Consider the following 20,878-nt stretch of genomic DNA (forward strand, 5'->3'; position numbering starts at 1 on the left):
GGGTCTTTAGTAGGGGCACCTGGTTGGAGTACATGGGCAGAGGGTGGAGGGTTGAGGGAGAGAAAAGTAGAGCAGCAGAGAGGGAAGGACAGACAAGTTTCATTGACTTGAGAGTTTCGCTGAGTGTTTGTCTAGCCACAAGCAAAAGTTATTTTGCGAAACAGATAATTTAGCTGTAGGATGGCCACGCAGATACATTTTAAAATACCAGTCTATTCTCCGTTGTTAAGTAAGTGTTACAGTTGTTGAGTTTCACTCAAAGCGAAGCAGTGTTGTGGAACCAGACTCCCCCGCAGTTCATACAATGTAAATTTAAAAGCTGGGACCTTGCAGAAGTCACTTTATCTCTCTTTACCTCTCTTAGAGGAAAAGGACTATTTTGAGGATAACATATAGGAAAGAAGTGTATAAATTATAAAACTTTGCTATAAATGTTTGCATTTTATATTTTGGAATCAGTTCATAGTTGACCGGTTCAGGTGCTGCTTTATAAAACAATTTTTGTTTCCATCTCCCATTTCTCTTTGCTTAGCATTCTTGTCTCTTATATAGAAAACAAAGCAAAACTGAACTAAGAGGAAAGAATTTTAACTGGACTCATTACCTAGAGGAATAAGCCCCAGAATAGGACACCAGCTTGGGCCTGTGTAACTCTTGCTAGTTACTTAGGATGGCTGCAGAAGAGTCTCCCAGCTGTGTAGGTGTGTCCTTTTGGAGGTGGGAGGGCCTTTTTGCTATTAGGATAGCCCTTCATCCAACAGACCACTTCCTGAACATCAGTAGAAAATGCAAATATGTGTCATCGTTGGTTCTGCCCTCAGGGAATTACTGTCCCTGAGAAGGTGCTGAACCAACACCAAAAGCATGGCGTGGGGGTGGCCAGAGACAAAAGGAATCCAGGGAAAACCAGGGGAAGTTCCACAGGGGTCCGGATAAGGGGCCTGGGCTGGGAGGAGGATCTGGTTTTTCTGTTGTGGAAGTTAGGGAGACTTGCGGGCCGGGCCGGGCCGTCTCTTGGAGCGAGTCTTAGAGAAGCATAGGATTTGGGTGGGTGAAAATAAAGGGAAGGGCTGTTGGCAGCAGTGCAGGAGCTGAGGCCCGGGGAGCCGGGAGCCAGGGGCAGTGTGCTCTTAGCCATATTTTGGCTGGTAAAACCTGAGGAGAAGGGACTTTTTCTCACTGTTTTCAGGGTAACCCAACCTGGTTGTCTTTTCCTCATGATGGTCACTTCTCTCTGCCCTGAAGGTCACTATTTTGCAGAGGCACACATTTTTCACCTTTAGGGAACATGTAAGTATTCGTGGGAAACGCATGTTTTGCAGTGCTGGCTTGTTACTTCGCACAAGTTACCCAAGTTCTTCGTGGTTTAGTCTGCCTGTCTGTAAGATGGGGATATTACTTACCTCCCAGAGCTACTGTGTTGATTAAATGAGATTACTTATGTAAAGCATCTGGCGGGGTTCCTGGCACTTAGTAGATACTCAATAAATTAATTCCTTTAATTTACCTTAAGCAGCAGAGCATTTAATTCAGACCCTCATCCTGGATTAGAAATTACACAGGAGCCAGGAAGGAGACCTGACACACTCTTAAGGGTGGGGAGCACCTCTGATCTCCCCGTTTCCTTGGCATTCAGACTCAGAATGCCAGCAGTCAGTCCGCGGAAGATAATCCTGTTTGCTGCTGAAATGTTTATGACACAGTGAACTGACTGTGGTGTGACTGATCACCTGAGAGCCTGGATCTCGGCTTGGTTGGCACACAGATTCACTGGGCTGAGAGATTAATTAAGTTCCCTGAAGTTGACATAACCGGGACACTGCCGCTTTCTGCCTAATCACGATACCATAGCCAGAGCCCACCATCAAGTGTCAACGTTATCCCAGCGCCTCCCTGGTTAGTCCGTGGCCCGTTCCTCATTGTTCTGTGTTCCTCCGGGTCATATCTCTTTATCTCCAGAGACTGACATGAGCAGTAGATGTCTGTTGAACTGACGTGGGCCGCACTGGACAGGTTCGGTGTGTGAGCCCTCCTTTGGGGGGAAGCAGAGTGAATTACGGGGGGGAACTCTGTGGAGAGCACCATTCCACCCAGCGGGCGCTGTTGTGGATGTGGCGTAGTACATCCTGGGGCAGCTCTGCTGGGCCTCAGGAGAAGCCACTGGAGACCTCAACTGGGGGATCCCCCGTAATGGTTCCCTACTGGGAGGGGGCACTGAAACCTGACACAGGTGCCCGGGTCGCACCTCAAACCTCCCGAGTCCAGGTATTCAGAGGTGGAGTCCAGGCGTGTCCATGTTTTTTTTCAAGGCTCCGCTGATGACACACCTCCCTAGCTGGAGTGTGTGGGGAGAACCTGAGCTTGGGAACCTGAAAGCCCTAGGTTCTAGTGATACTGTGTTACCTTAGATACGGCACTTAACTCCACTGGGATGTAGTTGGTCCACCTGGAAAATACAAATAATAATTTGTGTGGTTCAGAGAGAACAAGATGACGGCCATGCGGGAGCGTGGGAAAGTCAGGAGCCCTGGATAATGAAAGGCGCTGTCACACGTGCTTTCAAGTTCAGCTGGCGCCTCCTGCGGCAGATTGAACCCAGGTGTGTTGAGTGTGTGGGGCTCGTACAGACACAACACTGGGTCTAGAACTGACGGCCTGCTGGTTTGTGGTCTGTTGGGTTTGGTAACTGGTCCTGTGGCTCTCGAGTTCATGCTGAGCCCGGTTACAAGTGAGTGGGATTGTTTTCACTCCAGTCAGCCACTTCAGGGCCTGCCCGATGCCAGGACGGATCTCGCTGTGCGTCTTTGAGACTAGCTTGGCCTCCGTCTTCCTCAGCACGAGGGCTGGAGGAGAGAAAAGGCAGCCTGCGTTTATTTGTGGAGGCACTGGAGAAAACTGGAAACGGGGAGCCCTTCCGTCCCTGAGATCACCCCTATGTCCCTGGAGCACAGGGTCATAGGAAAGCGAACCCGGAGCAGGAAGGTGGGTGTCCCTCTGGGGCTCCCTCCAGGGTATTCAGAAGCTCTGTCCTTCCTGTTTCACTGTGTGCCGTGGATCAGAAGCTGTGTATTGAGTCAAGATAGAGCCTTCTCAGGAGAGATGGGTAAAACTATGTGGTTGGATATACGTTTATGAACAGGACATCAAGCAAACTGTATGATTTAAAGAAGTGTTTGTACTCAGTGATGAAATTCCTTTTCCTGGAGAGAGGATACTTTCATAGTCGAATGAACCTTGGAGCACTTCCAAAGCCAGAGTGAAGACTGTATTTTCCTTATTCACCAACTTACTGAAGAGTTGAGGGCATTAGAGATTCCTAAGGTAGAGGAAGGCAGATATGTTTTGCTACAGTTGATAAAACTGTTTGTTTTCCTGGTCTTGGTTGGGGCGTTATGATGATCAGGTTCCTGTCGTGATTCGAAGTGTGAATCAACTCACCCCGCCCTGACTGAAAACTTAAATACAGCCTGCCTCAAAGAAAGGTGGGCAATGCGGGGAACAAGTCCTAGTATTGGGGGGACGGCCCTTTACCAAGTTGCAGTAGAACTCTGTCCACCACCAGTGCAGCTCCCCTTTGTCTTCTGCGAATGAAGCCGTCTGTGGCCTGACCGCATGCTCTCTCTTAAAGCTTAACTCCCAGGAATCTTCCCTCTGCTCCAAAAAACGGATTTAGTCACAGATCTGCACGTGCCACTTTGCTTCCCCGTCTCTAAACTGAAACCACAGAACGCGTTTCAAGAATTCAGCGAGAGGCAGAGTGACAGGTAAGCAAAGAGTTTATTAGTAAGTATAGGATGCTTGTGAGAGATACAAGCGGGCAGGCAAGGGAGTGCTGCCCCCAGAACTTAGTGGGCTACGGTTTATAATCGAAGGAAAAGTGGGGCGGGGGAGAAGACCACCTTCGTCCTCACTCTTAAGCAGACGTCAGGCCTCCACCATCAGCTCCTCCTCCACGGCGGGCGGGGGAGTTCTCTTGCCCCTACACTGGCGAACTGGGACTGTCACGGAGCCATGGAAACGAGCAAAACGGCGGTAACGTACACTGAAATGCAGTAAACCGTCTCGGGTTTCAGTGTAATGTCACCTTTCCCTCACATTTTTGTTTTTCGTGTGTGTAGAGGAGCATGTCCTAGGATTCACTCACTTACTGGCCTCACTGGGCAGGATGTGGGCCTCATTCCACCATTGTTTTAGTGTTTTGGGGGGGCATGTCTCATGCTTCTGTTGCATGGTCTTGTTGCTAAGCCAGCCCGTTCGGTTTTGTGGTTAAGCAAACCTGCTTTCTTGACTGATCATTAACTCACAGGATTCGCCCATACCTTTTTCTTTACTTAAGATTCCCTAGTGCAATTAACTGTTTAATCACCAACTTCGTCCCTTTACTCTTTTCCTGTCAAAACCGTTGCTTTCTTCCCATGAAACCCTTCAAAACCCAGGACTGCACACGCTACCTTCAGGCGCCTTTTCTGACCTCTGTCGCCCAAATACATTCTCCTTTCACTGAACTCCCGTAGAGCACTCAAGCTGTGTAACACATAATCTAATATTTAATGTTTCTCAGTCTTACTTTCCTGACTGGACTGAGGGATGCTTGAAGGCAGAAGCAGTGTTTGATGCGTCTTCATCCCATCTGTCACACTTGAGCAGAGCTGGATGCAGCCTGGCTTCTCAGCACTTTTGATTTGCTCATTTTTATGACTTATTTAAAACCCTCTGCCATACGCCAGTCATTGTTCTAGGCCCTAGAAGGGGAAACGGCAGGAAAAAGGACAATTTGCTGCCTCTCTGACGTCTGTTCATCACTGAGCACGGAGGCATGATTGGGATTTCGAGAGAGGTACTGAGCCTGGGGAGCAGGACCTGCTGTGCACGGGCAGGGTCTGTCCGGGCAGTAGACCAGCAGGAAGGCCTGGAAGGGCCAGGTGGTAGGGTTTCAAAGCTGTAGGGACTTAGAAAAGGTTTGAGCTAGTAAAAATGCATGTGAAGTTTAAACAGTCGTTACATATTTAAATGAAAAGTTTTTCTGGTTCTTCTAGATTCAGATGCAAACAAGATAACACGTGTGCACGTGTACCCGCCGTATTCCAGGCACTTTTATTATCATCTCTAATTTTCCCAACAATCCTATGAGCTAGGCATTATTATTACCATCTTATCTAAGGGGCACCTAAGGTTCAGAGAGGTTAGGTCACTTCCTCAGAGTCACACATCTGCTTAATTGTTAAAGCTGGAAATTGGATCTAGGTCTTCTAACTAAAAAGTCAATGCTTGTTTTTATCATTCGGACCCTAATTTTGTAAAACAGAGTCTGTGAGGTATTCCGGCACTATTTGTTTTATATAATGTTTCATTGGATAAGTGAGTATATCACATTTATTGAGCCCTGACTGTGATCATTGTAACCTGCTAAGCACTTTGTAGGCATGAACACATGTACTGCCGTCCTCATAGGAATCCTGACACAGCTGCTGTTATTGTCGTATCTGTTTCACAACTTGTCCAGCATCACACAGAGCTGGCATTTGAACCCAGGGCCGTCTGACTCTGAGATCTGTGCTTTTGACTGCTGTCTTAGTCGTACAAGGGGCTTCATGGGGAACAAAGTTCTGTGGTCAGCTGTTTGAGGAAAATTGCACACCCCGTGCCCTGGAGAGTAGCATGAAGGCTCTGAGAAGTCCTGTAGCGGCGGGTGTGTGTATATGTGTGAATTTTGCCCCGAGTTTCCCATGTGTGTTTGATGAAGGAACTTTTATTGCCTAACACTTAATTTTTAGTTTTAACTCTGGAAAATGCTGCTGTAGCGGAAGGAGAATCTGAGCCTGGGAATTCGAAGAGGGGGGAGAGGAGAATATTCAGAGCAAAATACATAAATGGAAGAAGATAATAAATAGAGCCTGTGATTTGAAGTCTCATTTAGGTGTGAGTTCAGGCTTCTGCTCTTACTGGCTGTGTAATTTGGGGCAAATCATTTATTCTTTTTGGGTCTCACTTGCCTTATCTGTAAAATATTGTTGTGAGGAAAAGTGTGATTATATACGCAAAAGTGCTTTGTTAACAAGCACTTTTTTTTAAAACGCGTAGTTCTTTTTTCAGTTGTTATTTGCCAAGTTCATTTAGTGCCCTAGTACCTAACACGGCATCTACTAGCTGTTTGAAGGACAATTAAAAGTTGTTCCATGGGGGCTTCCCTGGTGGCACAGTGGTTGAGAGTCCGCCTGCCAATGCAGGGGACACGGGTTCGTGACCCGGTCTGGGAGGATCCCACATGCCGCGGAGCGGCTGGGCCCGTGAGCCGTGGCCGCTGAGCCTGCGCGTCCAGAGCCTGTGCTCTGCCATGGGAGAGGCCACAACAGTGAGAGGCCCGCGTACCGCAAAAAAAAAAAAAAAAAAAAAAAAAAGTTGTTCCATGAATGAATGAATTTTGTCTTATGTGTCTCTGAGTTCTGTAGCTGACATGTTACAACTGAAAAGTTTTTTTAAATGTTCCTTGAATTTTCTTTCTCAATTGTGTTTTTGCTAGGTTTTATGTTTTTGGAGTTTAATGAAGTCACTCAACTGGAAAATCAAGAACCATGTTTCTGTCATTCACTTTGTTGTACCCCAATTTGGACTGCCAAGGCAGTTTATTTTGTGTGTTTCTGACATGTCCCTGGCAGCAAGAAATTTTTGACAGTTCCAAATAGTAAATTTCATTCAACAGTGTGCACGTGTTAGCTTTTTTTTTCTTTAATAAATTTATTTATTTATTTTTGGCTGCGTTGGGTTTTCGTTGCTGTGTGCGAGCTTTCTCTAGTTGCAGCGAGTGGGAGCTACTCTTCATTGCGCTGCGTGGGCTTCTTATTGCGGTGGCTTCTCTTGTTGCGGAGCACGGGCTCTAGGCACATGGGCTTCAGTAGTTGTGGCGCGCGGGCTCAGTAATTGTGTCTCCTGGGCTCTAGAGCGCAGGCTCAGTAGTTGTGGCACACAGGCTTAGCTGCTCCGCGGCATGTGGGATTTTCCCAGACCAGGGCTCGAACCCATGTCCCCTGCATTGGCAGGCGGATTCTTAACCACTGCGCTACCATGGAAGCCCTCTTTTATTTTTTACAATACTCATTCTCTCAGATGTGCCCATCTGTGGTGGTTTTTTCTTTTTAAAGGAATTTCTAATGTATCACCCTCTTGATGGAATTACTCTTGATGTTTCCATGATAAAGCCTAGCTCTTTTCAAGGACTGTAAGGAGGAGAAACTTGCTGCGGTTTTGCTTTCCAGTACAGATCTTACTGATGGGAAGTGCTAAGATGTCAGGGCATTCTGTACCCACTTGAAATAAGTCATTGGTTTTTTAGCACCTGGCCAAAGAGACAGAGATGGGCTTGAGGTTATTTCAATAAGTAAGATGTTGCACAAAGATCAAGAAATTTTTAAAAAGAGAGAGGCAGTCAAAATACTTTTTAGCACACCTGTTTGTTTGCTGGAATAGCATTTATTGCTAGAAAGATACTGTGTTTTGCCCAGCAGCCGTTTTGGAGAGGAGGGGTTAAGTAGAGGGGAGCTAGCTTTCCGTTCCCTGGTAACTTGACCTGGTCATGCAGTTTGTGTGGGCCTGACAACTCACCGCCACTCTGGGGTAGCACACAACCCAGGCCTGGCCCAGCCAAAACTCAGTCCCCTGACTGTGGTGATTGGCTTAGGTGCAGGCATGTCTTCTAAGAGTCCTCCATGAGACCCGTGATGGGCTAGAGCTATTAGGGAAGATGCCGGTTTTCTCTGTCAGGATCATGAAAGCCTCAAGTCATTGGTAACCTTCTTTCCCACTATGTGGGGAAAGATGTTCTGCTAGTGAAGCCAGAGAGAGAAGTAGGGTTCAGCAAAGGCCAAAGAAACCGAATTCTCCTGGCATCACTGAGCTTGTGTGTCCCGCTTTCCGCCCTGCTTAATCCAGACTTATTCATGAGCCCACTTTTTTGTACTGTATGAACTAATAAATTCCATTTTTTTCCCATTAATATCTGTCACCCACAACCTAAAGAATCCCAAATAATACAAAACCATGCAAGATAAATAAAAACAGACTAAAAACTGTATCATTTTTACCTCCGGAGGAGATGACTGTCCCAGTAATCTTCAAAATTGTCAGACCACATTTACAGTGTTGTATTCCATCTGGGTGTTTAACAAAGGACTGTGGTCTAGGACACTGATATGGATGGAATTGTGTCCCCCTGAATTCATAGGTTGAAGCTCTAATCTCCAAGTGTGACTGTATTTGGAGATGGGACCTTTAAGGAGGCACTGAAGGTTAAATTAGGTCATAAGGTTGGAGCCCTAATCCAATACGACTTGTGTCCATATAAGAAGAGGCAGAGTCACCAGGAGAGCTCGCGCACAGAGGAAGGCTGTGTGAGGACACAAGGAAAGGCGACATCTATTGTACAAGTCAGGTGAGAGACCTCTAGAGAAACCAACCCTGCAGACACCTTGATTTGGACTTGCAGCCTCCAGAACTGTGAGAAAGTTAATTGCTGCTTCTAAGCTCCCACTCTGGGGTATTTCGTTACAGCCACCCAAGTTGACTAATACAGGCTCATTCATTTAACTTTTTTTTTTTTTTTTACGGTACGCGGGCCTCTCACTGTTGTGGCCTCTCCCGTTGCGGAGCACAGGCTCCGGACGTGCAGGCTCAGTGGCCATGGCTCACGGGCCCAGCCGCTCCGCGGCATGTGGGATCCTCCCGGACCGGGGCATGAACCCGTGTCCCCTGCATCGGCAGGCGGACTCTCAACCACTGCGCCACCAGGGAAGCCCTATCTTTTTTTTTTTTAGGTTTTTTTTTTTTAACATCTTTATTGGAGTATAATTGCTTTACAGTGGTGTGTTAGCTGATTCACTGCTATACATATACATATACCCTGATATCTGCTCCTCCTTGCGTGTTCCTCCTGCCCTCCCTATCACACCCCTCTAGGTGGTAACAAGGCACTGAACTGATCTCCCTGTGCTGTGCGGCTGCTTCCCATTAGCTATCTATTTTACATTTGGTAGTGTATACATGTCCATGCCACTTTCTCACTTCGTCCCAGCTTACCCTTCCCGGGTCCTCAAATCCATTCTCTACGTCTGCATCTTTATTCCTGTCCTGCCCCTAGGTTCTTCAGAACCATTTTTGTTTTTTTAGTTTCCACATATATGAGTTAGCATACGGTATTTATTTTTCTCTTTCTGACTTACTTCACTCTGTATGACAGTCTCCAGGGCCATCCACCTCACTACAAATAACTCAGTTTTGTTTCTTTTTATGGCTGAGTAATATTTCATTGTGTATATGTGCCACATCTTCTTTATCCATTCATCTGTCGATGGACATTTAAGTTGCTTCCATGTCCTGGCTATTGTAAATAGAGCTGCAGTGAACATTGTGGTACATGACTCTTTTTGAATGATGGTTTTCTCACAGTATATGCCCAGTAGTGGGATTGCTGGGTCGTATGGTCGTTCTGTTTTTAGTATTTTGAGGAACCTCCATGCTGTTCTCCATAGTGGCTGTATCAATTTACACTCCCACCAACAGTGCAAGAGGGTTCCCTTTTCTCCACACCCTCTCCAGCGTTTATTGTTTGTAGATTTTTTTGATGATGGCCATTCTGACCGGTGTGAGGTGACACCTCATTGTAGCTTTGATTTGCATTTCTCTAATGATTAGTGATGTTGGGCATCCTTTCATGTGTTTGTTGACAATCTGTATATCTTCTTTGGAGAAATGTGTGCTTAGATCTTCTGCCCATTTTTGGATTGGGTTGTTCGTTTTTTTGTTATTGAGCTGCATGAGCTACTTGTAAATTTTGGAGATGCATCATTTGTTAGTTGCTTCGTTTGCAAATCTTTTCTCCCATTCGGAGGGTTGTCTTTTAATCTTGTTTATGGTTTCCTTTTCTGTGCAAAAGCTTTTAAGTTTCATTAGGTCCCATTTGTTTATTTTTGTTTCTGTTTCCGTCTCTCTAGGAGGTGGGTCAAAAAGGATCTTGCTGTGATTTTTGTCATAGAGTGTTCTGCCTATGTTTTCCTCTAAGAGTTTGATAGTGTCTGGCCTTACATTTAGGTCTTTAATCCATTTTGAGTTTATTTTTGTGTATGGTATTAGGGAGTGTTTTAACTTCATTCTTTTACATATAGCTGTCCAGGTCTCCCAGCACCACTTACTGAAGAGGCTGTCTTTTCACCATTGTATATTCTTGCCTCCTTTATCAAAAATAAGGTGACCATATGTGCGTGGGTTTATCTCCGGACTTTCTATCCTGTCTGTTCCATTGATCTATATTTCTGTTTTTCTGCCTGTACCATACTGTCTTGATTACTGTAGCTTTGTAGAATAGTCTGAAGTCCAGGAGCCTTATTCCTCCAGCTCCATTTTTCTTTCTCAAGATTGCTTTGGCTGTTCAGGGTCTTTTGTGTTTCCATATAAATTATGAAATTTTTTGCTCTAGTTCTGTGAAAAATGCCATTGGTAGATTGATAGGGATTGCATTGAATCTCTAGATTGCTTTGGGTAGTATAGTCATTTTCACATTGTTGATTCTCCAATCCAAGAACATGGTATATCTCTCCATATGTTTGTATCATCTTTCATTTCTCTCATCAGTGTCTCATAGTTTTCTGCATACAGGTCTTTTGTCTCCTTAGGTAGGTTTATTCCTAGGTATTTTATTCTTTTTGTTGCAGTGGTAAATGGGAGTGTGTCCTTAATTTCTCTTTCAGACTTTTCATCATTAGTGTATAGGAATGCAAGCTATTTCTGTGCATTAATTTTGTATCCTGCTACTTTACTAAATTCATTGATTAGCTCTAGTAGTTTTCTGGTAGCATCTTTAGGATTCTCTTTGTATAGTATCATGTCATCTGCAAACAGTGACGGCTTTACTTCTTCTTTTCCGATTTGGATTCCTTTTTCTTCTATGATTGATGTGGCTAAAATGTCCAAAACTATGTTGGATAATAGTGGTGAGAGTGGACAACCTTGTCTGGTTCCTTTTATCTTAGTGGAAATGGTTTCATTTTTCCACCATTGAGAACGATGTTGGCTGTGGGTTTGTCATATATGGCCTTTCTTAGTTGAGGTAAGTTCCCTCTATGCCTACTTTCCAGAGGGTTTTTATCATAAATGTGTATTGAATTTTGTCAGAAGCTTTCTCTGCATCTATCGAGATGATCATATGGTTTTTCTCCTTCAGTTTGTTAATGTGGTTTATCACATTGAATGATTTGCGTATATTGAAGAATTCTTGCATTCCTGGGATAAACCCCACTTGGTCATGGTGTATGATCCTTTTAATGTGCTGTTGGATTCTGTTTGCTAGTATTTTGTTGAGGATTTTTGCATCTATGTTCATCAGTGATATTGGCCTGTAGTTTTCTTTCCTTGTGACATCTTTGTCTGGTTTTAGTATCAGGGTGATGGTGGCCTCATAGAATGAGTTTGGGAGTGTTCCTCCCTCTGCTATATTTTGGAAGAGTTTGAGAAGGATAGGTGTTAGCTCTTCTCTAAATGTTTGATAGAATTCGCCTGTGAAGCCATCTGGTCCTGGGCCTTGGTTTGTTGGAAGATTTTTAATCACAGTCTCAATTTCAGTGCTTGTGACTGGTCTGTTTATATTTTCTATTTCCTCCTGGTTCTGTCTCAGAAGGTTTTGCTTTTCTAAGAAATTGTCCGTTTCTTCCAGGTTGTCCATTTTATTGGCATAGAGTTGCTTGTAGTAATCTCTCATGATCCTTTGTATTTCTGCAGTGTGAGTTGTTACTTCTCCTTTTTCATTTCTAATTCTATTGATTTGAGTCTTCTCCCTTTTTTCTTAATGAGTCTGGCTAATGGTTTATCTATTTTGTTTGTCTTCTCAAGAACCAGCTTTTAGGTTTATTGATCTTTGCTATTGTTTCCTTCATTTCTTTTTCATTTATTTCTGATCTGATCTTTATGATTTCTTTCCTTCTGCTAACTTTGGGGTTTTTTTGTTCTTCTTTCTCTAATTGCTTTAGGTTTAATGTTAGGTTGTTTATTTGAGGTGTTTCTTGTTTCTTGAGGTAGGATTGTATTGCTATAAACTTCCCTCTTAGAACTGCTTTTGCTGCATCCCATAGGTTTTGGGTCTTCGTGTTTTCATTGTCATTTGTTTCTAGGTATTTTTTGATTGCCTCTTTGATTTCTTCAGTGATCTCTTGGTTATTAAGTAGTGTATTGTTTAGCCTCCATGTGTTTGTATTTTTTATAGTTTTTTTTCCCTGTAATTGATATCTAGTCTCATAGCCTGTGGTCCAAAAAGATACTTGATATGATTTCAGTTTTCTTAAATTTACCAAGGCTGGATTTGTGACCCAAGATATGGTCTATCCTGGAGAATGTTCCATGAGCACTTGAGAAGAATGTGTATTTTGTTGGTTTTGGATGGAACGTCCTATAAATATCAGTTAAGTCCGTCTTGTTTAATGTATTATTTACAGCTTGTGTTTCCTTATTTATTTTCATTTTGGATGATCTTTCCATTGGTGAAAGTGGGGTGTTAAAGTCCCCTATACTATGATTGTGTTACTGTCCATTCCCCCTTTTATGGCTGTTAGCATTTGCCTTATGTATTGAGATGCTCCTATATTGGGTGCATAAATATTTACAATTGTTGTATCTTCTTCTTGGATTGATCCCTTGATCATTATGTAGTGTCCTTCTTTGTCTCTTATAATAGTCTTTATTTCAAAGTCTATTTTGTCTGATATGAGAATTGCTTCTCCAGCTTTCTTTTGATTTCCTTTTGCATGGAATATCTTTTTCCATCCCCTCACTTGCAGTCTGCATGTGTCCCTAGGTCTGAAGTGGGTCTCTTGTAGACAGCATATATACAGGTCTTGTTTTTGTATTTATTCAGCCAGTCTGTGTCTTTTGGTTGGAGCATTTAGTCCATTTACATTTAAGGTAATTGTCAATATGTATGTTCCGCTTACCATTTTCTTAATTGTTTTGGGTTTGTTTTTGCAGCCCTTTTCCTTCTCTTGTGTTTCCTGCCTGGAGAAGTTCCTTTATTTGTTTTAAAGCTTGTTTGGTGGTGCTGAATTCTCTTAGCTTTTGCTTGTCTGTAAAGGTTTTAATTTCCCCGGCTAATCAGAATGAGATCCTTGCTGGGTAGAGTAATCTTGGTTGTAGGTTTCTCCCTTTCATCACTTTAAATATGCCCTGCAAAAAAAAAAATGCCCTGCCACTCACTTCTGGCTTGCAGAGTTTCTGCTGAAAGATCAGCTCTTAACCTTATGGGGATTCCCTTGTGTGTTATTTGTTGCTTTTCCCTTGCTGCTTTTAGTGTTTTTTCTTTGTATTTATTTTTTGATAGTTTGATTAGTATGTGTCTTGGCGTGTTTCTCCTTGGATTTTTTTCTGTATAGGACTCTCTGCGCTTCCTGGACTTGATTGACTATTTCCTTTCCCATATTGGGGAAGTTTTCGACTATAATCTCTTCAAATATTTTCTCAGTCCCTTTCTTTTCCTCTTCTTCTGGGACCCCTATAATTCGAATGTTGGTACGTTTAATACTGTTCCAGAGGTCTGTGAGACTGCCCTCAATTCTTTTCATTCTTTTTTCTTTATTCTTCTCTGCAGTAGTTATTTCCACTATTTTATCTTCTAGGTCCCTTATCTGTTCTTCTGCCTCAGTTATTCTGCTATTGATTCCTTCTAGAGAATTTATAATTTCATTTATTGTGTTGTTCATCATTGTTTGTTTGTGCTTTAGTTCTTCTAGGTCCTTGTTAAATGTTTGTTGTATTTTCTTAATTCTATTTCCAAGATTTTGGATATCTTTTACTATCATTACTCTGAATTCTTTTTCAGGTAGACTGCCTATTTCCTCTTCATTTATTAGGTCTGCTGGGTTTTTATCTTGCTCCTTCATCTGCTGTGTGTTTCTCTGTCTTCCCATTTTGGTTAACTTACCGTGTTTGGGGTCTCCTTTTCGCAGGCTGCACGTTTGTAGTTCCCGTTGTTTTTGGTGTCTGCCCCCAGTGGCTAAGGTTGGTTCAGTGGGTTGTGTAGGCTTCCTGCTGGAGGGGAGTAGTGCCTGTGTTCTGGTAGATGAGGCTGGATCTTGTCTTTCTGGTGGGCAGGACTGTGTCTGGTGGTGTGTTTTGGGGTGTCTGTGAAGTTAGTATGATTTTAGGCTGCCTCTCTGCTAATGGGTGGGGTTGTGTTCCTGTCTTGCTAGGTGTTTGGCATCAGGCGTCCGGCACTGGAGCTTGCTGGCCATTGGGTGGAACTGGGTCTTAGTGTTGAGACGGGGATCTCTGGGAGAGCTCTCGCTGATTGATATTACGTGGGGCTGGGAGGTCTCTGGTGGACCAATGTCCTGAACTTGGCTCTCCCACCTCAGAGGCACAGGCCTGACACCCGGACAGAGCACGAAGACCCTGTCAGCCACATGGCTTTAGGCCGGAGGGCTCTGCGGTCAAGATTGCCAGATTCAAAACTCAGTTTGGCCTTCTCTGGCTCTGTGGTCTCAGGTGAATTTCATCATCCACTGCGTCCTAAAGTACAGCACCCGTTCCCTGTGACTCCGAAACTAAAGGCCAGGAGTGGTGGACTGAACTCTGAGGGGGGAAAAAAATGCAAGAAAACGCAGAAGATGGACAGCCAGTGGTAGAAACCTGAAGAAGGAAGACTAGGCAGGGTAAAGCTGGTGCTGCGCAGCAATGGCGGAAGCTGGAGGAGCCCGTGTCAGGCTTCTTAAAGTGGAGCTTTAAGTAAAGTGAATAACCTCGGGTGCACAGTGTAGATAAAAGAACTAGGTTTAAACCACATGCAAGAAAGTTCTCAATAAATGACAACGTGGGTCCATCCCTCCATGCTAAGGGGGTCCTAAGTAATTTCCTCTCCTGGACTCGTCAGCATCTTAACCCACTCTTTTCCCTTGGCTCGTGTGTCCCAGTGGCGGCTTCGAGCCGGTCCTGGGTGGTGTCCGTCCCTCTGCGTGCTGGCTTCTGGCACGTGGACAACTCGGCCAGCGGCTCAGTACGTGGTGATGGTGTTACTAGCACCTTGCTCCCTCTGCAGTTTCTTACAAGCCCCTCTTGTTTCCCCGCTTGCTTTCCTCCCTGTTCTTGTCCGCTGTCACCAGTTGCTGTGTTTTTCTCTTGTGAACTTCTCCTTGCTCCTTGTTCATAATCTGGTGTGTGGGGTTACTCCTGCGCCTGCATCCTCTCCCTCTGGTCCACACGCAGACTTACCTCCTTCTCCGCTGTACTTGGATTACTTCTGTGTTTCACTGTTTTTCCCATATTTTGACTTCAAGCGTCAGGGCAGAGCGAGGATGGAGTGTGGTTGCCCTCTTGCTCCTCTGGAAACTCACCTGAGGACGGAACAAGACAGAACAAAACCAACTCTGACTCCTACACAGTGGATGCCCTTCCCTCTCAAGAAGTTAAACCTTTTTATGCATCTTTCTGTGCTTTTGCTTTTACATTTTCCCACCTGCACCAAGGAGTTTATACATCAATCAGTCAGACCTTCCCTGGGCTGTTAGAGACCAAGAAGAAGGGCTTCTCCCAGGCGCTTCTTTGTTTAACCTTTGCTGCCTGTGTGTTTAATTTGTTTGGTCCATAAGTAGCTCTGAGAGCTTTTGTAAAAGTCACTCAACTGTCCCATGTCTCAGTTTCTTCCTCTTTCAAATGCGTCTGACACTGTAAGCGTGGAAGGGCTGATGAATACGTAAAATATCACACTGAAAACTCATGGTGCTGTTACTACACTCATAACATGAGAATGTATCATATGCGGTAGTACGTGTTTGTCACTGAATATGAATATGACTGTTATTGACAGTAATGGTCCGCCTTCTGTTGTTCCCTTAATTCCAAGACCAGGAACGCAGTCAGTATTAATTAAAGGAGGAGGTTATGTTTGGTAGCATGGAGAGGGTACACTTGAAAGGATATTGAACTTGTTTTCACAACTCCTAGGTGTAAGGCTCTGCTCCACCAAGCTGTTAGGTGTAGGGCAAGTCCTTCACACAAGCTTTTCATGCCTTGCTTTTAATATGGTGATTGATAACCTCCATGTCTATCTCACAGAATAGCTTGGATGATTAGATGATACAATGTATCTCAAAGTACTTTATGTTTGCCTCACCCTTTACAGTTTACCAAGGCAGAATGTTGGCAGAGGGAGGGATGGGGCAGTGTGCTGTGGTACCAGGACCGGGGTTCAAGGTGACCTGCCACGTACAAGTAAAGTGGCCTTGAACCCCTCTCTGAGCTTCAGTTCTCTCGTATTTAAAATGAAAGTAATGATAATAAATGTGAAGAGCCCAACATTCAGTAGGTGCTCAGTAAATGTCTATAGAAATAGATTATTATTAGACGTATATCCTGGATGTGACATTTTCACCTGCATATTGCCAAGTGGATTTGGACCCCATAAATAAATGTGTCTGTCTTAGTGTATTTTCCCAGGTATTTTTGCCAAACTGTTTTTTATTTGTGTGAAAATACTAGTATCTGACGTAGAAAATCCTCTCCGAAAGTTTTGCTTTGGTTTGCAAAGAATAGAACGACTCTAAGCTGGGAATCAAGCAGTGATAGAGTGAATAGAAGCACAGAATAGTGGCTAGTGTGCCACATTCTCTAGAGCAGCCCTGGCCAACAGAATAGAGCACAAGCCACAGATGGGAGCCATATGCCGCATTTTAAATATTTCATAGCCCTATTAAGTAAGAAGAACAGATGCAATTAATTTTAGTAATATATTTATTTAAAATACTGTGTCTAAAATATAATTTCAACATGTAATCAAGGTAAAAATTACTAATGAGCTCTATTAGGTGACTCTTGGTACTGAGTCTTGGAAGTCTGGTATGTCCTTTACACTAGCATCGCGTCTCTACTCGGACTGGCGACACTTCTAGGGCTCTTGGTCACGTGGCTCGGGGTGTGGCACTGGACAGTGCAGCTCCGTGTCCCCATGAACTGAGAAGGAAAAGTAACTCAGACAGAGATCTCTTTCACGTTGCTGCATTTAGCAAACGGACTTGAAAGTGCTGAGCTAAATAGAATTTCCAGATTTGTGCAGTATTCCTTGCTCTGTATTAGGTTGCAGTGATGTTGGAGGCTTCCAGATACTCCTCATTGCTCCTAATTTCTCTGCTCCTGACACGAGCGCCATGGGCATGCTGCCTGCTTTAACCCCCTCGTCTGTGGGCGCAGTGGTCCCTGAGCAGGGGAACGTACCATGACGGGGCTTCAGCGGCAGCCCCCAGGCTGGGGGCAGTTCATAAGCTTCCGGCGGTGGGAAGGTCTCTTTTTGGAGATTTGGAGCACCTTTGAAACATGAATGGAGGTTATTAACACAATCCCTGGAAAAGTCCAACATGCTTAAAACACAGCATTGTGTGCAGTTTCGGGGGGTTATGGATCCCTGAAGCCAGTGTGCGCACCTCCGGTGTAGAGCGGGCTGTGTCGGCTGGGGGCTCACCACACGCTTGACTGTGCGTGGGGGTGGGTGGGAAGGAACAGACGTGGAACTAGTACCAGCAGTTACCCCCGGACGGAGCTTTTTATTTAAAAAAGTTCTTTATGACATGCAACATTGCCTAAACACAGAGATTTTGCTTCAACACACATACATACAAACACAACAACACCCCTCCATCCAGAATCCCATGTTAGAACTGTCCAGAAAGCGTCAACTAAAGCCATAGGAAAATAAACATGGGCTGAGCGCTCTCAGGCTGTCAGGTGCTGGGGAAGATAAAGTAGAGCCTGGTGCCTGCCCTCCCAGAGCCCAGTGGCAGACCTTGTAGTGGGGTCCAAGCATGTCCTAGGCAAACCTGGAGGAGGGGGTAATTAAATGCGTAGGCCCCTCTGGGTGAGTCCTGAATTCCCCCAGAGACAGAGCCTAAAGGGAGCCCTTTCACATCAGCGGGGGTGACCAGAGTGGCCGCCGGTGGGAGACGGCCTGGACTGTGCTTGGGGATAAGCTCCCCAGCATTGAAGCTTGGGCCGGCTTTACACCACTTCCCACAGGAGATGGGTCTTCTTCGGGGGGTTTTGTGTGAGGACCTGACATTGTTAGATTTGCATTTTATCCAGTTACTCTTGGAACTAAGTATGTGGAAGCTGGGTTTGAAGAAGCTATAGCTAGAGGCAGGGCAGCCAGTTAGGGAGCTGAGTTAGTCCACGTGAGAACTGCTGAGGTTTAATCTGGGTTGCCAGTTCTTGGCAAATTATTGGTTGAGGAATAGGAAAGAAATTCCAGATTGCCTGCCAAATAAATTGTGGTAGCATTAATTAAAGTAGAAACTATTAGAGGAAAAGCTGGGCATAGAGACTATGAAAGAGTAGCTAATTCCAGCCAGCGTGTTGACACCGTCCTAGGGTGGTGAGCCTCCTGCCTGGGGTTGGTGGAGTTAGAGCTGTCTGTGAACTCTGGGTGGGGGAAGGGGCTGTGAAAAGGAGGAGACCCCTGAGAGGCAGGAGGCGGCAGGAGGAAGCTTTGAGAGGATCTGAGCATCTGTCTTCTCGTAGGGACACTGAGGCCCAGAGAGGGGACTCACTTGGCCAGGCTGCTGGGGGACTGACAGGAGACCTGACGGGAAACCCAGGACCAGCTGCCCAAGTCACGTGCCTCCTGGGCCAGGGCTCTTTCCTCTGTGCCCCAAAATGAGCATCTCCTAAGTTTAAGATTTTAGGGAACGTGCTGGCACGTGGGATGAGCCTGGCATCCATCATGTTTGCAGAGCAAGGAGCACCCAGGAAAAGTTCTGATTGACGGTCACTGTCCCAAATGCCAGGCTAGGAGAGGTTTTTTTAAAATAAAAACAACTGGTCTTTTTTTTTTTTTTTTCTTTTTTCGGTACGCAGGCCTCTCACTGTCGTGACCTCTCCTGTTGTGGAGCTCAGGCTCAGCGGCCACGGCTCACGGGCCCAGCCGCTCCGCGGCATGTGGGATCCTCCCAGACCGGGGCACGAACCCGCATCCCCTGCATCGACAGGCGGACTCTCAACCACTGCGCCACCAGGGAAGCCCCAGCGGGTCACTTTTGCACTTGCTTTGTAGAATACCCATGGCTTCCAGGTCTGCTGTCGTCTCATCAGTCCTAGGCAGAATAAGGACCCGTCACCTCATGTTACAGGTGACGAAATAGGCCAAGGGTAGAGAGGTAAAGAGATTTGCCTGGAGTCCCGCTGCTACTAAAGGACAGAGCTTGGGCTTGTCTAGGCCTTCTGGTGCCAAGGTCAGGCCGTTTCACTATAATGTACTGTACTTCCCAAGTCAGCCTTCCTCCATCCAGTAATCCTCCATTTATACAGCAGCCCGAACCCAGTCCTGTGTCAGGGCCTGGGGCTGCAGAGATGACCAAAACACTATCCCTGCCCGATGGCTCAGTTTGGTGGTGGTTTCCCAGAGGACACAGTGCTGCAGTAGATACAGGTGGATGGAGCAGAGTGTGTCTGCCCTCCGTATTCCCTTGCTGGGTTCTCAGGTAGGTCTGTTCTGAATCAGTTTGGGCAGGACCTTAGGCAACCATTTCCTGGCTGTGAACTCAAGGTTGAAAAAGAGACTGGTGTTGGTGGAAAATAGAGGTTGACTATTACTAAAATTTTAGACCTAGGATGCTTTGTGAAGAGCTGGAGATTGTGACCTCCTTTAGGGCCTGACAGATGGAGCAGCTGGATCTATCTTGTCACTGTCGAGTAGACGACTTCAAGGCGACGACCTTGAGGAGTTTCTACTGAAGTGCTGGGTGAGTGGGCATCCGGAAGAGGCAGAGTTCCGTGGACTATGTGCCTATTGTCATCCTGCAAAGATTTTAGTGGCATGTGTCAAAAACAGATACATTAGTTCATAGATTCCAGGCCAGCCTGATAGGGTCTTTTTAGATTTTTAAACCATGAACTCTGTTATTAGCTAGATCTAGACTGATGAAACTGGAATGGAATTCAGCAGAAGTTGAAGACAGTCCCCCAAACCAGGAAGTGACTGTCAGATGGGTGGTAGTCGCTTAGAGGATGCCCACCCAGGGTTGTATGGAATGTGATTCCACCTGTCTGCTAAAAAGATCATCTTGTAATGTAAATTGGCAAGAGTGATGTTACAGGGGTAACTTTGATTCATCTTGGTGATGGGGAAAAAGGTAATTCTTGCAAACGTTGATACTTCATAGTAATAACTTGCAATGCAATTTTCTGTAGAACTTTTCCTGACACACCGGGTGAGCTGCGCTTCCTTAGTTGAGAACTGCTGCTGAAGACCCCTGTGCATGTATAAACTGGCATCCATATGCACGGCCTTCCGTGTATTAATTAAGCGGAGTGCTAAGCTCCACACCCCTCTGACAAGTGAAATGTTTTACTTTTCAAGAATCTTCCCCATTCATTGTTGTATTTAATCTTCACAAGCAGCGTGGTAATGAAGAAACAGACTCAGACCAGTTGAGACTTAAAATACTTTGAGACAGTGTCGGCTGTGTGCAGGTGGCCTCCTAATCCCGTCCCTCATTTTAAAGATGAGGAGATTATGGCCCTGAAAGGTAACTCGTTTCCCTGAGACCCAACCAGGTGTAGCTTGTCTCCCGACTCCCCACTCCCAGCTCGTCCCATCACACCTGCCCTGTGTGTCCCCGACGCCATGAGGCCCAGTCAGGGCATCAGTCACAGGAGAAATGTTAGCGTGAGCAGGAACTAAACCGTCATCAGCAAAGCTGCCTGAAACAGCAGCCAGGATATTTGGACAGAGATTTTTTCTTAAGGATTCATTTTTTTGAAAATTAATTCATTAACGAAGTAATTATATTTCCTGTCAGCGTAGGCTAAGGCACTAAGCTATACCAGCTGCCTCCCCCATAACAGTTTTTGTTGGCCACACTTAAAA

General features: G+C 45.1%; 1 protein-coding gene across 3 annotated transcripts in view; it reads left to right on the forward strand.

Annotated features, from left to right (window-relative positions):
* Window positions 1–20,878, forward strand: part of EVL (Enah/Vasp-like) — a 165,158-nt gene that overhangs the window by 45,504 nt on the left and 98,776 nt on the right. The window contains exon 2 of one of the 3 annotated variants that reach the window (XM_029237763.1): window positions 3,629–3,764. The exons of the other annotated variants lie outside the window; for them this stretch is intronic. The gene's annotated coding sequence lies outside the window, so the exon portion shown is untranslated. The remainder of the gene's footprint in view (window positions 1–3,628; window positions 3,765–20,878) is intronic. 3 annotated transcript variants of the gene reach the window in all.

The sequence above is a fragment of the Monodon monoceros genome, unplaced genomic scaffold, assembly GCF_005190385.1.
Source record: "Monodon monoceros isolate NGI ecotype Baffin Bay Population unplaced genomic scaffold, NGI_Narwhal_1 Super_Scaffold_21, whole genome shotgun sequence".
Taxonomy (NCBI): domain Eukaryota; kingdom Metazoa; phylum Chordata; class Mammalia; order Artiodactyla; family Monodontidae; genus Monodon; species Monodon monoceros.